Source organism: Palaemon carinicauda, chromosome 1, assembly GCF_036898095.1.
Source record: "Palaemon carinicauda isolate YSFRI2023 chromosome 1, ASM3689809v2, whole genome shotgun sequence".
NCBI lineage: Eukaryota > Metazoa > Arthropoda > Malacostraca > Decapoda > Palaemonidae > Palaemon > Palaemon carinicauda.
This window is the reverse complement of record NC_090725.1, coordinates 188,858,722-188,877,180: the sequence shown is the minus strand read 5'-3', so window position 1 is coordinate 188,877,180 and position 18,459 is coordinate 188,858,722. Positions and strand designations below refer to the sequence as shown.

The 18,459-nt window shown below is 37.5% G+C and overlaps 2 protein-coding genes across 5 annotated transcripts in view; one reads left to right on the top strand and one right to left on the bottom strand.

Annotated features, from left to right (window-relative positions):
• LOC137653269 (uncharacterized) overlaps positions 1-18,459 on the bottom strand; it is a 57,792-nt gene that overhangs the window by 21,269 nt on the left and 18,064 nt on the right. The window contains exon 1 of one of the 3 annotated variants that reach the window (XM_068386650.1): positions 5,904-6,000. The exons of 1 other annotated variant lie outside the window; for it this stretch is intronic. The gene's annotated coding sequence lies outside the window, so the exon portion shown is untranslated. Of the gene's footprint in view, positions 1-4,471; positions 4,610-5,903; positions 6,001-18,459 lie in introns of those variants that run through there. One more of the 3 variants, XR_011046441.1, reaches the window with a different exon arrangement.
• mus304 (mutagen-sensitive 304) overlaps positions 1-18,459 on the top strand; it is a 327,641-nt gene that overhangs the window by 306,121 nt on the left and 3,061 nt on the right. The window contains exon 8 of one of the 2 annotated variants that reach the window (XR_011046445.1): positions 4,895-5,885. The exons of the other annotated variant lie outside the window; for it this stretch is intronic. The gene's annotated coding sequence lies outside the window, so the exon portion shown is untranslated. Of the gene's footprint in view, positions 1-4,894; positions 5,886-18,459 lie in introns of those variants that run through there. 2 annotated transcript variants of the gene reach the window in all.

The following is an 18,459-nucleotide window of genomic DNA, read 5'->3' as shown; positions in this document are numbered from 1 at the left end:
AATAAATGTAAAACCTTGCAACTGACAGAGTTTGATAATTTTGTGTTGGCGGCTAAGTAAAAATTAACACACAGGTAGCATCGTCTCCAGTGCATAGTATAGGTTTTCGGCAATGGCCTGTTGCTGGTTGCCAGATGATTTTCAGCATTGGAGGAGCTGTGATAAGTTCAATACAGCCTTAACCTTTTGTCTCACTTATACACAATGACTGTTCCTTGCACGTAAAACAACTGGCCCTAGAGCAGGGGAGACAATATTTCTTTTAGTATTTTTATGTTGCATATGATTTCCTGTTCTAGCATTTTATAGGAAAGTCCATGGAAACCACATATCACATTAACCACCTACCACCACAAAAAAGTGGCAAACCATCATTTTAGAGCATAAAAGCTACTTTTAATGACAAATTTTATTAGTTTTAAACCCACCTGGGTAATTATGTAGGAGACCTCCGCGCTCGATTTAAAAGTTTCTAAAAGTAGAAAACGAAAGAAAACAGTAAATTAGAGCTACAGTTACCTTGAAACTGTGAGATAATCCTCCTACAACCACCTAACTCTTACACAGAAAATGTAAGCATAAACCTACTACTACAATTATGGGGGACCCCAGTGGGAAGCGGGGTTTTTGGGTGGGGGGAGGAGGAGAAAAGTGATTTTTCGGGGCACTACCGAACCTAATACAACTACCTACCCTACCCTGGGGGCCATGTACCCCTACCTAGGCCTACCGGGGGGGGGCTCCGCCCCCCCGGCGACCCCCCCTTAAGGCCACAGTAATTTTCAGGGCACCACCGAACCTAAGACACCCACCTAACCTAGCCTATGGGGCCCTGTACCCCTACCTAGGCCTACCGGGGGGAGCTCCGCCCCCCCTGCGACCCCCCCTTAAGGCCACAGTAATTTTCAGGAACGTCTCAGACCCCAAGAAATAAGCACCTCACGGCAAAACGAACACCAATCAACGATAGTGTGATTATTGAGTTTCAGTTCAAACGAAACAAATTCAAATGAAAACGCCTTTTGCAAAAAAAGGAACACAAACTTCAAATTAGTCTCAATATCTAACTTTGCGTTTCCAAACCATGTACCTTTGAAACAAGACACGAAAAAATTGCACCTCCTCTTCCTTTTCCCACGAGTAACCACACTACGATCACACCGGAATGCTAATTTGTTGTAATCTATACGGCACACATTTTCACAATTAGGGCACTTTTTCTCTGCCAAAATCAAACCATGACGTTGAGCAAATGCAATTAGCAAATCAACTTTCCCTGAATAATGTACACAAAAATCCCCATAAGAAATAAAGCAATTGTCACAAGTGACACAGTCGGAACGGGATGAAGGTCCTGCTAATTGCTCCATACTTCACGGCAAAATGAGCTTTTCAGTTTGAAGGGAGATCCGAGACGTGCAAAAATATTCCTCCGCGGAACTTCACGTAAACTGTGGTAACTGGTGGAAAAATAGCAGGGATAAGTGAAGTAATAAGTGTCAGCATTGGCTAGATTTGTAAAAACCGCCATGATTGGTTTTCAAACAGTGTGACGTCAAGAAAACACCTGTTATTGGTTAGAATAGCATTGAGAACTAGTCTGCCATACGCAGTAAGGCGGTGAAACAGCTCATTTTAGCCAAGACATCACACAGTAAACAAAAACAAACACTTAGAAAAAATCCAAGTGAAACATAACTATACACACGAATATCTTCGTTAAATAGGAGCTGCTCATATATTGACTATTATATAAGCGTTCTATATGATATAATAGTGAATTGTAGGTGTTTAAATTCTTCAAGATCTTCCGCGGAGCTCTCCTACACATTTACCTCCACCTGATGTTCATATTGTTTCTATCTCAAAGCTGTTTAAATGTTGCCACCTACTCCATAATACAAATTTCCTGTATTCTCTCCTTGCAAAATGCTTCCCAAAGTAAACTCGTAGTCCCAGGTCAGTGTCAGTCTAACAATCCCCAAAACTCTTGAGAAGAAAAAAAAAATCCAAATTTCCCCGAATATAATTTCTGTATGCTTTACTAATATGGAAATTACTCACTATACTTTATATAAGTGCAAGTAAAGTAATTGCAACAATATAAAGGTTTACTCATTTATGTTTCTTCTTCATAGAAATTTGTGCAAAATATCCCCATCAGACATCCAAAATGCCCAAATCTAAGGATAAATCCCCATATCTGGTAACACTGTTAGTCCCTCGAGTCTCTAGGATTACAAACCTATACCCACTATTATTATTATTATTATTATTATTATTATTATTATTATTATTATTACTTGCTAAGCTACAACCCTAGTTGGAAAAAAACAGGATGTTTTATGCCCAGGGGCTCCAACAGGGAAAATAGCCCAGTGAGGAAAGGAAACAAGGAAAAATAAAATATTTTAAGAGTAACATTAAAATAAATATCTCCTACATAAACTATATAAACTTTAACAAAAACAAGAGGAAGAGAAATAAGATAGAGTAGTGTGCCCGAGCGTACCCTCAAGCAAGAGAACTCTAACCCAAGACAGTGGAAGACAATGGTACAGAGGCTATGGCACTACCCAAGACTAGAGCGTAGTGGTTTGATTTTGGAGTGTCCTCCTAGAAGAGCTGCTTTCCATAGCTAAAGAGTCTCTTCTACCCTTAGAAAGGGGAAAGTGGCCACCGAACAATTAAAATGCAGTAGTTAACCCCTTGGATAAAGAAGAATTGTTTAGTAATCTCAGTGTTGTCAGGTGTATGAGGACAGAGGAGAATATGTAAAGAATATGCCAGACTATTCAGTGTAGGTGTAGGCAAAGGGAAAATGAACCGTAACCAGAGAGAAGGATCCAAAGTAGTGCTGTCTGACCAGTCACAAGATGCCATAACTCTCTAGTGGTAGTATCTCAATGGGTGGCTGGTGCCCTGGCCAACCTACTACCACTATCCACCTTTAAAAACTAGTCTTATATAATAAATAAAATCTTGAACTTTCGCATTGAGTAAAATAAAAAAGAATAGTCATTCTTATTTTTCATAACCACACAAACCTGAGTCCTTTAACAGGAGTACGATTTCAGCTAAGCTGTAAACTGTCATTAAAACTTTTAACCAGGTGGTAGTTACTGGGAGTGGAGAGTAGGCCTTTCCCACATGACAGGCATCTGAGCCCTAAATTTGGCCTTGAACCTAAGATTTGCCTAGTGGTTGAGGCGGGAAGTGTAACTTAAGCTAGCCATACACCTGCAGATTTGATCGCTCATGACCAACAGATATGGAATGCGAGAGATGAAATCTGCCGCTCTACTCGCCACTAACTGCGCAGACTAAATCGCTCAGATATCCAACTCCACCTCCAGTTGTGTTCAGTAGTCGTGGCAAGCGTACGTGGGCAAACCAACCAGAAAAGTCATGGACGATAAGAAAAAAGCATTAGCAACCTTGGTGATATGTAGTGCTATGAAATCCAGAAAGCGGAAACGATCGTGTTGGACAAAGAAATGGCTTCAAAGAAGAGATGAATTTTCTCATATGACACTTCTAAAAGAATTGACAGAAAATAACCCAGATGACTAGAAATTATTTGCGAATGTCAGATGAGGTATTCCAAGAAATACATGCCACTATTGCCCCCTTCATACAAAAGCAGGATACGATGCTCAGAAAGGCAATCAGTTCCGAACAAAGATTAATAGCAACCTTGAGATTCCTGGCAACTGGGAGGTCTTTGGAGGATCTTAAATTTTCAACTGCTATTTCTGCACAGTCTCTGGGAAACATCATACCTGAAACCTACAGAGCTTTATGGCATGCCCTACGAGACCAGTATATGAAGGTATGTTCCAAATTATATTAAAACAAGGTATTTTTCTGTTTATGAATGCATACAAAAATTGGTAAACCTCTCATGACATGTTGTCATCTCACAAATAATAATAATATTAATGGCTCTACCTATACCTAATGGCATGTATAACATTTAAGAAAATAGAAAATCACCTAATTAACAATTATTCCTTTATCCAGTACAAAAACAAATATAATATCAACGGCTTTTTAAATGGCATGTATACCATTTACGAAAATAGAAAGAAATCGCCTAATTTACAATTTATCCTTTATCCAGTTCAAAATCAAATGGATGTAACGTTATTCTTGTATCCATGTCTCATAGATTTTTTGTGACACATTACATGTTAGCATAGGAAACATTGCTATCACTACAGTCGGAGGGTGATGGTGACGGTGATGATTGGTACGGTGATTGTTGGTAGTCAGGCTTACTGTTTATGTAATATCCTCTGTTGTAATAGACAGGTTTATATACTGTATGATGCTGTCCATCAACAAGCTTATTCAACTGTGCCTGACATATTATGTCTGATATCTTCTGTTTCGCAAGAACACGTTGGTTCTCATTCAGTTCTCTTAGCTCTGTAGCAATGTAACGACCAAATGAATCACATGAGTCGTCTGGTTTCTTAAGAACAACCATAGCCTCTTCTACAAGGTTATCTACTTGGCACACCTTACGTTTTAGCCCTTTGCGTGATGGAGGCTTCATAGGTGTGGATGAATTCGTACTGCAACTCGGCTGCGCCACTTGGCCATTCTGTAGAGAAATAAAAAATTGATTAATTTTCAAGATATATGTATAACGCAAGGTATCGATTTATATGAAAGCATCTGTTATCTTGCACTTGAATAGAACCGAATAATATATGTATCCAATAAATATTCAGATTTTTCTTATTTTGCTGACTGCTTTATATCATAAATATAATACGCTTTTTGTAAGCAATATTGTTTTCGGGCCAAAACGTATTATTTGAGATGTTAGGTTGGAATTAAGTCACGCACGTAGATGTTAATGCAAATATTTCTATTTCTTTCTCAGTTTCCTTCGACTGAAAATGAGTGGCTGGCGGTTGCTGCTGATTTTGAAGGCTACTGGAATTTCCCAAACTGTGGAGGAGCAATCGACGGGAAACATGTGAGGATTATTTCCCCTGCAGGAAGTGGATCCTACTATCATAACTACAAAGGGTTCAAAAGCGTCATCTTAATGGCTATTGTAAATGCGAATTACGAGTTCATGATGGTGGGTGTCGGAAGAAATGGAAGAATGTCAGATGGTGGAGTTTTCCAAACTACAACTTTCTGTAAAAAAAACTCCATCGGCATGAACTCAATCTGCCATCAGCAGACATGAACAAAGAAGGTTTGAATTTTGTCCTCCTCAGAGATGATGCGTTTGCTTTACACGAGAATCTATTGAAACCATTTGCTCTTAGAGATCTAACTATAGAGAAACGAATATTCAATTATAGAGTTTCTAGAGCAAGACGGGTCGTAGAAAATGCGTTTGGCATTTTAGCAAACCGTTTTCACATCTTTCACACAACAATCAATATGAGTCCAAACAAAATAGACGTTGTTGTGCTAGCTTGTTGTATTTTACATAATGTATTGCGGCAAAAAAAATAAAGGTGGTTATTCACCAACCACTATGGTTGATCGAGAAGATATTGAGAGTCGGCAATTGATCCCAGGTTCTTGGAGAAACGAAGAACAACAACTCACCCCTCTTCAAGCGAACCTAAATAATACAGGGCAAGCTGGCGGCAAACAGAATAGAGACAAGTATGTTACCTACTTCAATACTACTGGAGCTGTGCCTTGGCAGAACGATATGGCCTGAAATGGTACTATTAATGCTGATCACTTTGCTTACTATTTATTTTACTGTTTAACTTTAGTTTAAACTTGAGGCGTACATTTCTTAGATTTCTGTAATACAATATTTGAGTTCTGACAAATTTACAGTAATGTTTACAATGACCTACATTCATTTGTACATATATGTATTGAATAAAATGTTTCAGTTATTATAACATTTCACTTACCTCAACTTCAACATCCGGTTGGTCACATTGATTATCTTCCGGTGTCGGTTGTTCATCGTGGTCCGCACTGTCAATGCTACAGAATGATTCACGTGGCTCTTCATGATCACCAGTAAACGCCAGTAATTTGTAATACCAAAGTTTTGGCACATATATCTCCAGCACCTGATTTCGTAGATTTTCTAACTTTTGCATGTTCTTTTCTAAAAGCATTCCTCAAGTTTGCTATTTTCTTCTTTACAAAAGATACATCACAGTCAGGGTTTACTGTTTGACAAAAAGTTAAAAGACTTTTGTAGGCTGAATCTCGTTTGTCACGATTTGAATACTCTGGGGATTTTACTTGCCATAAGCACGTATGTGTTTTATAGATTTCAATGAATTCTGTTATAAAATCTGTATTCGTAAAACGAGCGTCAGATACACAAACCATGGTGACACCGCTCAGGGCACAACCTATCTCTCCTGCTGTCAGCCACACACTACTATTCAACCTGTGGAAGGAAAGAACTCTCGCATTTATCCATAGACTCAGCGATAAAATCTGTACGGGGGTAAAAACTTCCAACATGATGGAAGATCAAAATGAGCTATTTGATGTGTGAGGTTTTATCTTTATCGCCCCATACACAGGCAGATATTTAGGAGATTTGGTCCGTAGCGATCAAATCTGCTGAAACTGAGCGATCAAATCTGCAGGTGTATGGCTAGCTTTAAAGGACTAAGGTTTGTGTAGTTAGGAAAAATACAAATTACCATTTTTATAATATGATTTATTTCTACAGGAATACAAATCATCGTCCTTTAAGAGGCCATTTATCTGCAGGTGGGAGGAAGTCCGCATAACCAAACTGGCTGGTTTACTTTCCAGGAAATGTCAAAGAACTTTAGTCCAATACAGGAAGGAAAGTGATGACTCCTGTCAACTTCCTAGTAGCCTGACCATGAAGATGTGAGAGTGTTAAGCTAGCTCACTACCAAGTAACTGGTTAATGGTCATGGAAGAACCTATATCCATGTGGAGGATATATCTGAATGTACGGTCATTTATGAGATATGGACTTGCATACGTTTGCCATTCCTCTCTCTTGTCTGGGAGGATGAAGAAGATACTTTTAAACAATACTTGTCTATTAAGAAAAGTTACTCGATCATGTGGATTACCTACATCTAGCATTCATTCATGCACTTAACAGAATGATGGCTGCACCCCAAGGGAGGGGCAGAAAGAAAAGGTAAAAAGGCCATTGAATCATACATCCTCCATCTTATTCTATACGACCATTTTGGATGAAATTTTTCTTGTCCCGAAAAGAAGCTAGGTTTTTTACACAATCCGTTGAACAACTACCAGGGACCTATGGGTATACTTCCATACATAGTGGGCACACAAGGTTTTCTGTTATTACCAGACTCCTGCCTTCCAGGCCTGTGACTGGTAACAATAATAGCAATAATAATAATAATTATAAAGACCTGTGCCTAATAATAATAATAACAATGAAAATAGTTATGATAATAATAATAGTTATTATTATTATTATTATTATTATTATTATTATTATTATTATTGCTATTTTTACCTGCACTTATTTATTTATTTATTTATCTACCTGTCTGTTAGCAGGATTCATCAAAGCTTGTAGCCTGATATTCACAAAGTTTTAATGGAATATGAGTATTATGCTCCGGAAGAACCATTAAATTTTTAGGTGATCCGGATCAAGATCGCGATTCTGATTAATAATGTTATTATTACAGAGTAGATTCATTCGTGGACAACATATGAAAACGGGAAAGCTTGGTCTGTAGATCTGTTATTATTATAGAATAAAGTTATTCATGGTCAACATATGAAAACAGGAAAGCTTGGCACGTGAACTTATTATTATACAGTATATTCATTCACGGTCAACATATCAAAACAGGAAAGCTTGGTCCATAGATTTATTATCATACAGTAGATTCATTCACGGTCAGCATATGAAATAGGGAAAGCTTGGTCCACAGTCTTGTTATTATTTTACAGTATATCTTAGCACTCCAAGTTTGTCAACGGTTATATAAGAGGATGAGCAACTTTGTGGAGTGATGAGAACTTTAGGTGTGCAGGAAATGGCCCCCTTAATCTTGAAGTCTCTGGCAGCAGGGTGAGGGATTGGTTTATAAAAGATAGGCAAGATGTTTTTTCAGCTTTTACTCCTGATGCCTGGCAGGTGGTCTTACTGGAATTAGTATGGGCCAGCAGGGGTCACTTGCCTTGGTTAGATAGGCACTGCGCATCACAAGGAACTGACTATCTTTCCATGAATTTAGCCAATGAATCCTCTATGGATTTAGTCAGTCTATGGAAAGTGGAAATAACAGAATGGCCCCCAGTTCCGGGCGTAGCGGGGTGCTAAGACTCTCCTAGTTTATAAATACTAAAAAAAAATTGAAAACTGATAATTGGAATCTTAGAACCATGAATCAGATTGGGAAGCTAAAGCAAGTGGAGAATGAATATATGAAATATAGTTTGGATATCTTGGCCCTTAGGGAAACACATTATAAGAGGATTGGTAAAGAAATCTTACACCAAGGCATTATATGTATCTACTCAGGAAGAACAGATGGAGTTGGGAGAGAAGGGGTAGATATGATGATGACACAGAACCATGAATCAGATTGGGAAGTTACAAGCGGAGAATGAATTTATGAAATACAGTTTGGATATCTTGACCCTACATACAAGACATTATTAGGGGATTGGTAAAGAAACCTTACACCAAGGCAATATATATATCTACTCAGGAAGAACTGATAGTATTGAAAGAGAAGGGGTAGGTATGATGATGACACCAAGAGCAGAAAATACATTAAAGGAATGGAGAGCTGTAAATAGTATATTGTTACTTGCAAAGTTTAAATCAAAGCAGTGCAGTATGTGTATTATAGTTTGCTATGCACCAATAAATGATTCACCTGAAGAAAGGAAAGATGAATACTATGAAAAACAGCAGAGTGTAATAGAAGAGATCCCGGAGAAAGAAATAAAAATTGTGATCGGTGACTTCAATACTAAAGTTGGAAGGAATAATCAATGTATAGAGAATGTGATGGGTGTTGATTGTCTTTGCAAAGTTGCAAATGAAAATGGAGCACATTTTATAAGTTTTGTTCAACAAACAACCTTGTTATTGGAGGTACTCTCTTCCATTTCAAGGACAGCCACAAATATACATGGACTTCACCATATGGCAATTACAAAAATCAAATAGATCACATAGCCATTAATAAAGAGAGTAGGAGGATTCTGATAAATGCAAGAAACTATAAAGGTACAGATATTGGTAGTGATCACCAGCTCCTCATTGCCACACTAGGTTTGATACAACTTAGCTTCTAGAAGATGAGCACAGAGAAACATTTGCAATTGAATGTAAGAATCTATTTGCAGTCTTAGAGACTTAAGAGACAAAGAACAGACTATTAATGAAGAATTGTGTGATATTAAGAACAAATATCAGTCAGTTGGTAGTGAAGTTTTGGGCCATGCAGTTACAAAGAGAAACCAATGGATATCAGATTATACTTGAGATACTATAAAAAGGAGACAAAGACAGAAATGGATTGTTGAAAGTTTGCGAGGAAATAATGAAAATTACAAGGTAGCATGCTAAGTATTCCAGTATTGATAGTGAAGTCAAAAGCAAAGCCAGGAATGACTGGAGAAAATATTTAGATGGGAAAGCAGATGAAAATGACAAAGATATGAATTTAGGGCGTGGCTATGGTGTAAGAATTGCTCATAGAATTAATAATGAAATCTCTACTGGGGCAAAGAAGCATATACCCATCAAAAAGAGATGTAAACCTGTTATAACAACAGAAGATGAAGAAAGGCAATGTTGGATGGAACACTTTAGTGAGGTCATGAATAGGAGATATGAAGGGAATAATTTGATTGATATATCTGAAGCTGAGGAAGACCTTGATGTGCCCATGAATGAATTCAGTGTCCTTGAAGTCGAAGCTATCAATATAAAACTAGAGATGGAATGCCCCTGGATACGATGGAATAACTGCTGAGATGATATTGGCCGAAAATTAAGTGACTCCCAGAATATTTACAAGATTATTTTGTAAAATGTAGCGCGAAGAGGCAAAACCTGATGAATGGGAGCTAGAAGTGTTGGAGAAAATTAGAAAAAAGGAAATCTGACTGATTGTAATAATTACAGAGGCATCACACTTTATGCCAGTTATCATGAAAATATGTAGTATGCTCATTCTAAAGATGATAGAGAGAAAGATCGATGAAAAGCTGAGAGATGAACAAGCAGCATTTAGAAAGGATAGAAGTTATACTAATAAAATTTTCATTTCATGACATGTAGTACAGCAATGTGTAGAATATAGAAATCCACTTTCGATGGGATTTGTGGACTATGAAAAAGCTTTGATAGTGTGGACCATCCAATTTTGTCGAGAGTCCAACATTATTATGGACTTCATCTTAAATATGTAATTTTGGGCAAGTCTTTTGATGAGCATAGCAAGTGCAAAGTTAATTTTAATGGAGTCGTATCAAATGAATTTCAAGCGAAAATTGGAGTACTCCAAGGGAATGTGTTGCCACCTATGTTGTTTATCCTCCTCATGGATTTTGTAATGCATAGAACAGTTGGGGAATGTGAAGGATTGGACTGGATAGGTAACGAAATTAGCTGACCTAGAGTATGCTGATGATGCTGTCCTTATTAGCAGAACACTGCAGGACTTGCAGTTTGCTTACCAGAATGCATGAAATATCACATGAGGTGGGCTCAAGATAAATAGAAGAAAGACAGAAGATGAGAACGGAATATGCAATGGAAGATGAAATATTCTTGGAAGGAGAAAGGATTAACGAGGTGGAATCATTTAAATATCTAGAAACTATGATCTCTAAAACAGGATCTTTAGAATTTGAGTTTAATGAAAGATTGAAAAAAGCAAATCAGACAATGGCTAGGTTAAGTAAAATTTGAAATAAAATCACCTGAAATTACATGTAAAAATCAGGCTAAATATCAGTTAAGTGAGGTTGGTGTTACTGTATGGATATGAATTGTGGTATGACAATGAAACAATTTTCAACAGATTTTGTAGATTTGAGAACAAAGCCCACAGAAGAATATTGGGAGTTGAATGACAGGACAGGATTAGAAATGAAACTATAAGAGATTACTCGAGTGCCATATGTGGACGAGATCTTGGTGATGGGTAGATGGAGGTGGTTTGGGCATGGTCTTTGCCCTGCCCAAGAGAGATTAGTTCACCAATCTTTCAACTGGACTCCACAAGGCACTAAAAGAGTTGGAGGACCAAGGCCTACATGGCTGAGGATTATGAAGTGTGAAGTTGATGATGATGAATGGAGAAGTATTGATTTAAAAGCTCACGATAGAAACGACTGGTGAAATCTAACCAAGGCCCTTTGTGTCAATAGGCGTAGGAGGAGATGATGATGATGAGATTCATTTTTACAGTCACAAATGAAAAAGGGAAAGCTTTGTCAGTAGACTTATTATTATATGAAAAAGGGACAGCTTGGTCCATAGACTTATTATTATACAGTATATTCATTTACAGTCAACATATGAAAAAGGGAAAGCTTGATCCATAGACTTGTTATTATTATACCGTAGATTAATTCACAGTCAACATATGAAAAAGGGACAGCTTAGTCCATAGACTTGTTATTATTATACAGTAGATTCATTCACATTCAACATATGAAAAAGAGAAGTTTGGTCTGTAGACTTGAGTAAAATATTGAGAATCTCTATTGGTGGAGGTCTGGAATCTCTGATTGTTCTTTCCATTTGTTTTCATTATTTTGGAAGGAGACCCTCTTTAATACAAGTTTTATTTAAAGCAATGACTGCCTCAACATGATTAATTTTATAAAGACTTTTTCAATGGTTCTACTAAGTTTTTTTTTAATTATTACTGCATTCTGCCAATAATTGCACAACAGTCATTCTTGTTGAAATGGACAGAAACACAAGTAAAAGTCACTTTCTTTACTCTTTAAGCATAATGTAAACAGCTTATACATAATCTTTGGGCTAAATCTGTGGTCTAAAGGCATTTGAAGGTCAGTGAATCTCCAGACAGAGACCATTGTATGTTCATGGTATTGACACTCATTCGTGAGTTCATGTGGGGCGGCGAGGAAACCATCATGGAAGCATGATTTCCATTAATCTGCATTTTGGCACCCCTCAAGGACATAAGATGCCCAAGTTACTACAATTAGAAATTTCTCATGGGGGGATTAGATAGGGCCACTTCTGAGACCCCTGTTCAAGGGAACACACTACTCGCTAGCCAATCAAGTAGGTCCTGCCTCTTGCTACTCTCCAAAGACCCTTTACCCTCCGGATAGATAGTCTACATGGACAAGAGGGACCCTGATGAAGTCTCAAGCACGAGGTCACGACATTATCATTACCCGAGCTTGACATACCAATCAGCTAACCAGTTGGCCAACTGAACCATAAAGGTATGAATTTGTTATGCAAATGTGACAGGAGGTACGTTCCTTACAGTGTTCCCCAGAGTCGGCACTGCATTCCTATTTCAGCTGAAGGAAGCAAATGTCACAATGGAAAAGTGAAAGGCTGCGAGACCATACTCACTGTTTCATCAACTAAGTACCTTTAGAGGGTCAAGACCCATTGTACCTTCAATCTGTCACTGAAAGAAGAATCTTGGTACTTAGAGGTCCAGTTAAGTTTCTAGTGTCTCCATCACCTTTAGAAAGGTGCTGATAATGCTCCACCTTTTTTACCCTTAACCATTTACATCGACACACCATTCAAAATGGAGGTGATAAGCAGCATATGGTCTGTTATAAGAAAAATACCTCTTTGTTTAGGTCAGTGTTTCTTAACCTGGGTTGATGAAATCGATTTCAGGGGATGTTGGGGAAGGTCACATAAGTAATAGATTGCAAAGCGTTGTTGTTGATGGCCACCATATTGATTATGGGAATGTGATATCTGATGTTCCTCAGGGTAGTGTTCTTGGCTCAAGAACTATACTATACAATACTATACAAACATGGCATGTGGTTTGGTCAAGAATAGAAGCTTGTTGCATTTGCAGATGATGTTACTTTACTTGCATCATTTCCATTTCTTAAATGTAAATCTGGAATTGCTGAATTGCTTAACAGAGATCTAGCTAAAATTAGGACATGGTGCAAATTATGAAGCACGAAGTTGAATCCTAACAAATATCAAAGTATGATTTCAAGTAGGTCATGTACATTGGCTCTTCAATAACCGGATCTCAGCATTGATAATGTTTCTTGAACTCTGTATGACTTTAAATTTTAGGTGTGATTCTCGACAGCAAATTTACTTTTGTAAAACAAATTAGGTCTGTTTCTACTTCAATTGCAAAAAAAATTGGCTTATTGAGAAAGTCTTGTAAGATTTTTGATCAATCTATTCTGAAGAAGTGTTTTAATTTTTTACATTCTACCTTGTTTCGAGCATTGTTTTCCTGTCGTCTCCAGCTGCTGATTCTCATCTTAATTTGTTGGACAGGAATTTACTGTCTAACAAATTTTTTATTCCTGGTCTAGATATTAATCTCTGGCACCATCAGTTAATTAGTTCGTTATGCATGTTGCATAAGATTTTTCATAATTCTGTATATCCTTTACATTCAGATCTTCCTGGACAGTACCAACCTGTTTGTAATACTAGGTATGCAGTTATTTCTAACAGTCATGCCTTCTCCATAATGAGGCTCAATACTACAAAGTATTCTAGAAGTTTTATTTCAGTTGAGACCAATTTGTGGAATGATCTTCCTAATCAGGTAGTTGGATTGATAGAATTTCCAAAGTTCATGCTGAAATCTCTTTTTTTACAGTTTATATATGAAATATCTGTTTTAATGTTGTTACTGCTCTTAAAATATTTCATTTCAATTGTTCATTACTTTTCATATGTTTTATTTATTTGCTTATTTATTTTCCTCTCTAGTCTATCTTTCCCTGTTTGAGCCCTTGGGCTTATTGCATCCTGCTTTTCCTCCTAGAGTTGTAGCTTAGCTAATTTAATAATAATAATAATAATAATAGTCACACATAAGCAGCAGCAAAAATTGCATTGATGAGTATTTTTTATTTTGTTTATCCATGTACTTTCCTTCATTTTCTTATTGTTTTTATCAATTCTATTGCCATAATGACTGTTTTTGTTTTGGAGAATGAACCAAATATATGATCAAGAAGTACTGAACTTGTCTCTACTTCATCATTGTATGAACCAGGTGTTAAGCAATGGTGGTGGGGGGGGGGGGGTCTGGACTGCTTTTGGCCTGACCAAAAGGAGGTGATAAGGTCTAAAAACGTTAAGAAACGCTGGTTTACGTGGACCCGAAGAATACGTATCTTCAGATCCAAACCCTCTGTCCTGAAAGAAGCTTTCTTTGTTGCCCCAATTTAATGCCATGAGATTTAGTTTGGCTATCAATACCTAAGTGTTCATGCAAGTGTTCACAATAGTCATAACATTGAGTCAGAAGTCCTTCCTTTTCATCATGATCTACATATCATGGTTGCCTATTTCAGAGAATGTAATGTCGAAATTTCAAGCACAGGTGGATCCTCTGAAAGATTTGCCTCAGAACCAAGTAAGACTTCCTTCCTTTAACCATGACCTACAAAGAATGGTATATTGGGGATAGTTTAAAGCAGAGTATGGAACATCGGGGAATACCTTATGCATTACAATAAGAGTCTTCTTTTCATACAATCACAGCAACAGAGGAAGCACACCTGCTCTGGCACAAAAAAGGTTTGAGGTTGACAATGGCAATTTCTTTCAATACTTTATTTGTCGACGGAGAGGCTAGTTCCTCCCTGATGTCAGCAAACAGCATTTTCCCTAACCTCTGGTTTTAGTAGAACAGGAATATGGGAAGATTGTTTACCTTGGCAGCTGGATGACAAACCTTATTCCGGGAACTCCTCACCTACGGGAAATCTGCTGTATGCAAATATATCTAAGGAGGAATGAGGCATCCACTTGAGTATCAAACCTGTCTCAGATATATGAACCACAGAAGAAGCACATCTATTTTCAACTTCCTGGAAATGCATGCAGCAATGTTAGTATTGAAGGTTTTCTAAAGAGAATGGTAGAGTACTTGGTAAAGTTGATGCTCGACAACACTTCAGTTCGTGACTTACATCAACAAAGGGGTCCTTGTTTCACATACCCTTGACAAGTTACCAAGCAAATGCATTCTTGGGAAGTTGGAAAAATGTTTTCAAGGTTCATCCATGCAGGAAGAGTGTTTGAGCAGACACACTCAGTCAACAAGAACACAGAGTGGGGTTCAAAGGTGATCCCTACATCTTCGAGTTCCACCATCAACTGCCCTTCTCACCATCAAGGTAAGCAAGAAACTTCCAGTATTCCACTCTTCATTCCCATATCGCTGGCAGCGTTCGAGTACGTCTTCCAGCATCCCTGAGAATTATACAAGCGTATGCCTTTCTGCCCTCTTTTCCATTTCGTTGATTACTTAACAGTTGGTTAATGGTTGATAGTCGTTGTCGAGTGAAGACGTATTTCCGTGGGGCTCTGTTGAATTCTCACCCTGAACTATGTTTCAGCTTATATTTCTTGTTTGTAAAATCTATAAAAATATTAGTTAATCCCATGGAAAGACTAAAGTGAAAAATAAAAGTATATCATGGCTGGTTGCCCCCTCCGTGGATTTTTGAGGTGGAACGTAAACAAGTGGATAAGATGTGGCTGCAACAGGTGCTACCAAGGGAATTTTGTTTGTAGAGGCAAACATAAGCGATGAAGACATTACAAACTTGAAATGCATTTATCCATACTGTGGAGAGTCCTGCGTTATTATGGAATTCCTCTTAAATGTGTAAATTTGATTAAATCTGTTCATGAGCATAGAAAGTGCAAAGTTAATGTTAATGGAGTCTTATCAAATGAATTTCCAGTGAACAGCGGAGTACTCCAAGGGAATGTGTTGTCATCTATGTTGTTTATCTGCCTCATGGATTTTGTAATGCATAGAACAGTCAGAGATGGTGGAGAAGGATTGGACTGGATTGGTGATAGGAATTTAGCAGACCTAGAGTATCCTGATGATACTGTCCTTGTTAGCCGAATACCACAGGATTTGCAATGTTTGCTTACCAGAATGCCTGAAATATCACACGAGGTTTGGCTGAAGATAAATAGAAGAAAGACAGAGATGATAAGGGAGTATGCAATTAAAGATGAAATAGCATTGGAAGGAGAGAGGATTAATGAATTAGAATCATTTAGGTATTTAGGAGCTATGATCTCCAATACACGGTCTTTAGAATTAGAGTTTAGTGAAAGATTGAAAAAAGCAAATCAGACAATGGCTAGGTTAAGTAAAATTTAGAAATCAAATCGCCTAAAATTACATATAAAAATCAGACTATATACCAGTTTAGTGAGATCGGTGTTACTCTATGGACACGAGTCATAGTATGACAATGAAACAATCTCCAATAGATTTAGTAGATCTGAGAACAAAGTCCTCAGAAGGATATTGGGAGTTAAATGGCAGGACAGAATTAGAAAGGAAACTATAAGAGAGATTACTAGAGTGCCATATTATTATTATTATTATTACTATCCAAGCTACAACCCTAGTTGGAAAAGCAAGACGCTATAAGCCCAGGGGCTCCAATAGGGAAAAATAGCCCAGTGAGGAAAGGAAATAAGGAAATAAATAACTGAAGAGAACAAATTAACAATAAATCATTCTAAAAAAAGTAATGTCAAAAGAGATATATCATATATAAACTATTAACAACGTCAACAACAAAAATGTCATATATAAACTATAAAAAGACTCATGTCCGTCTGGTCAACAAAAAAGCATTTGCTCCAACTTTGAACTTTTGAAGTTCTACTGATTCAACAACCCGATTAGGAAGATCATTCCACAACTTGGTAACAGCTGGAATAAAACTTCTAGAGTACTGCATAGTATTGAGTCTTATGATGGAGAAGGCCTGGCTATTAGAATTAACTGCCTGCCTAGTATTACGAACAGGATAGAATTGTCCAGGGAGATCTGAATGTAAAGGATGGTCAGAGTTATGAAAAATCTTATGCAACATGCATAATGAACTAATTGATCGACGGTGCCAGAGATTAATATCTAGATCAGGAATAAGAAATTTAATAGACCGTAAGTTTCTGTCCAACAAATTAAGATGAGAATCAGCAGCTGAAGACCAGACAGGAGAACAATACTCAAAACAAGGTAGAATAAAAGAATTAAAACACTTCTTCAGAATAGATTGATCACCGAATATCTTAAAAGACTTTCTCAATAAGCCAATTTTTTGTGCAATTGAAGAAGACACAGACCTTATATGTTTCTCAAAAGTAAATTTGCTGTCAAGAATCACGCCTAAAATTTTGAAAGAGTCATACAAATTTAAAGAAACATTATTAATACTGAGATCCGGATGTTGAGGAGCCACCGTCCTTGACCTACTTACAATCATACTTTGAGTTTTGTTAGGATTCAACTTCATACCCCATAATTTGCACCATGCACTAATTTTAGCTAAATCTCTATTAAGGGATTCACCAACCCCAGATCTACATTCAGGTGATGGAATTGATGCAAAGAGAGTAGCATCATCTGCATATGCAACAAGCTTATTTTCTAGGCCAAACCACATGTCATGTGTATATAGTATGAAAAGTAATGGGCCAAGAACACTACCCTGTGGAACACCGGATATCACATTCCTATACTCACTATGGTGCCCATCAACAACAACTCTTTGAGATCTACTACTTAAAAAATCAATAATAATGCTAAGAAACGACCCACCCACTCCCAACTGTTTCAGTTTGAAAACAAGGGCCTCATGATTAACACGGTCAAAGGCAGCACTAAAATCAAGGCCAATCATACGAACTTCCCGACCACAATCAAGGGATTTCTGTACTGCATTGGAGATTGTAAGAAGGGCATCACATGCTCCAAGGCCTTTCCGAAAACCAAATTGCAAACTAGGGAATAGATGATTACCTTCAGCAAACCTATTAAGACGTTTTGCCAGAAGACGTTCAAAAACTTTAGATAATATGGGAGTTATGGAAATTGGGCGGTAATCAGTGGGACTTGAGCTACCACAAACACATTTACATAGAGGAGTAACATTACCAATTCTCCAACAAGTGCTAAAAGCTCCTCTTCTTGCTAACTTGCGTAAAATAACAGATAACTTTGGAGCTAAGAAATCTGCTGTCTTTATAAAAAACAAAGGAAAAATACCATTAGGGTCTACACCTCCATAAGCATCAAGGTCCATCAACAGAGCTTTAATCTCACGAGATCGAAAAGCTAAACTAGTTAGTTTAGCCTCAGGAAAACAGGAATGAGGAAGTTCAAGTTTTTCATTACTCTGTTTACTGTCAAAAACATCAGCCAAAAGGGTTGCCTTTTCCTTTGGACAGTGAGTGACTGAGCCATCTGG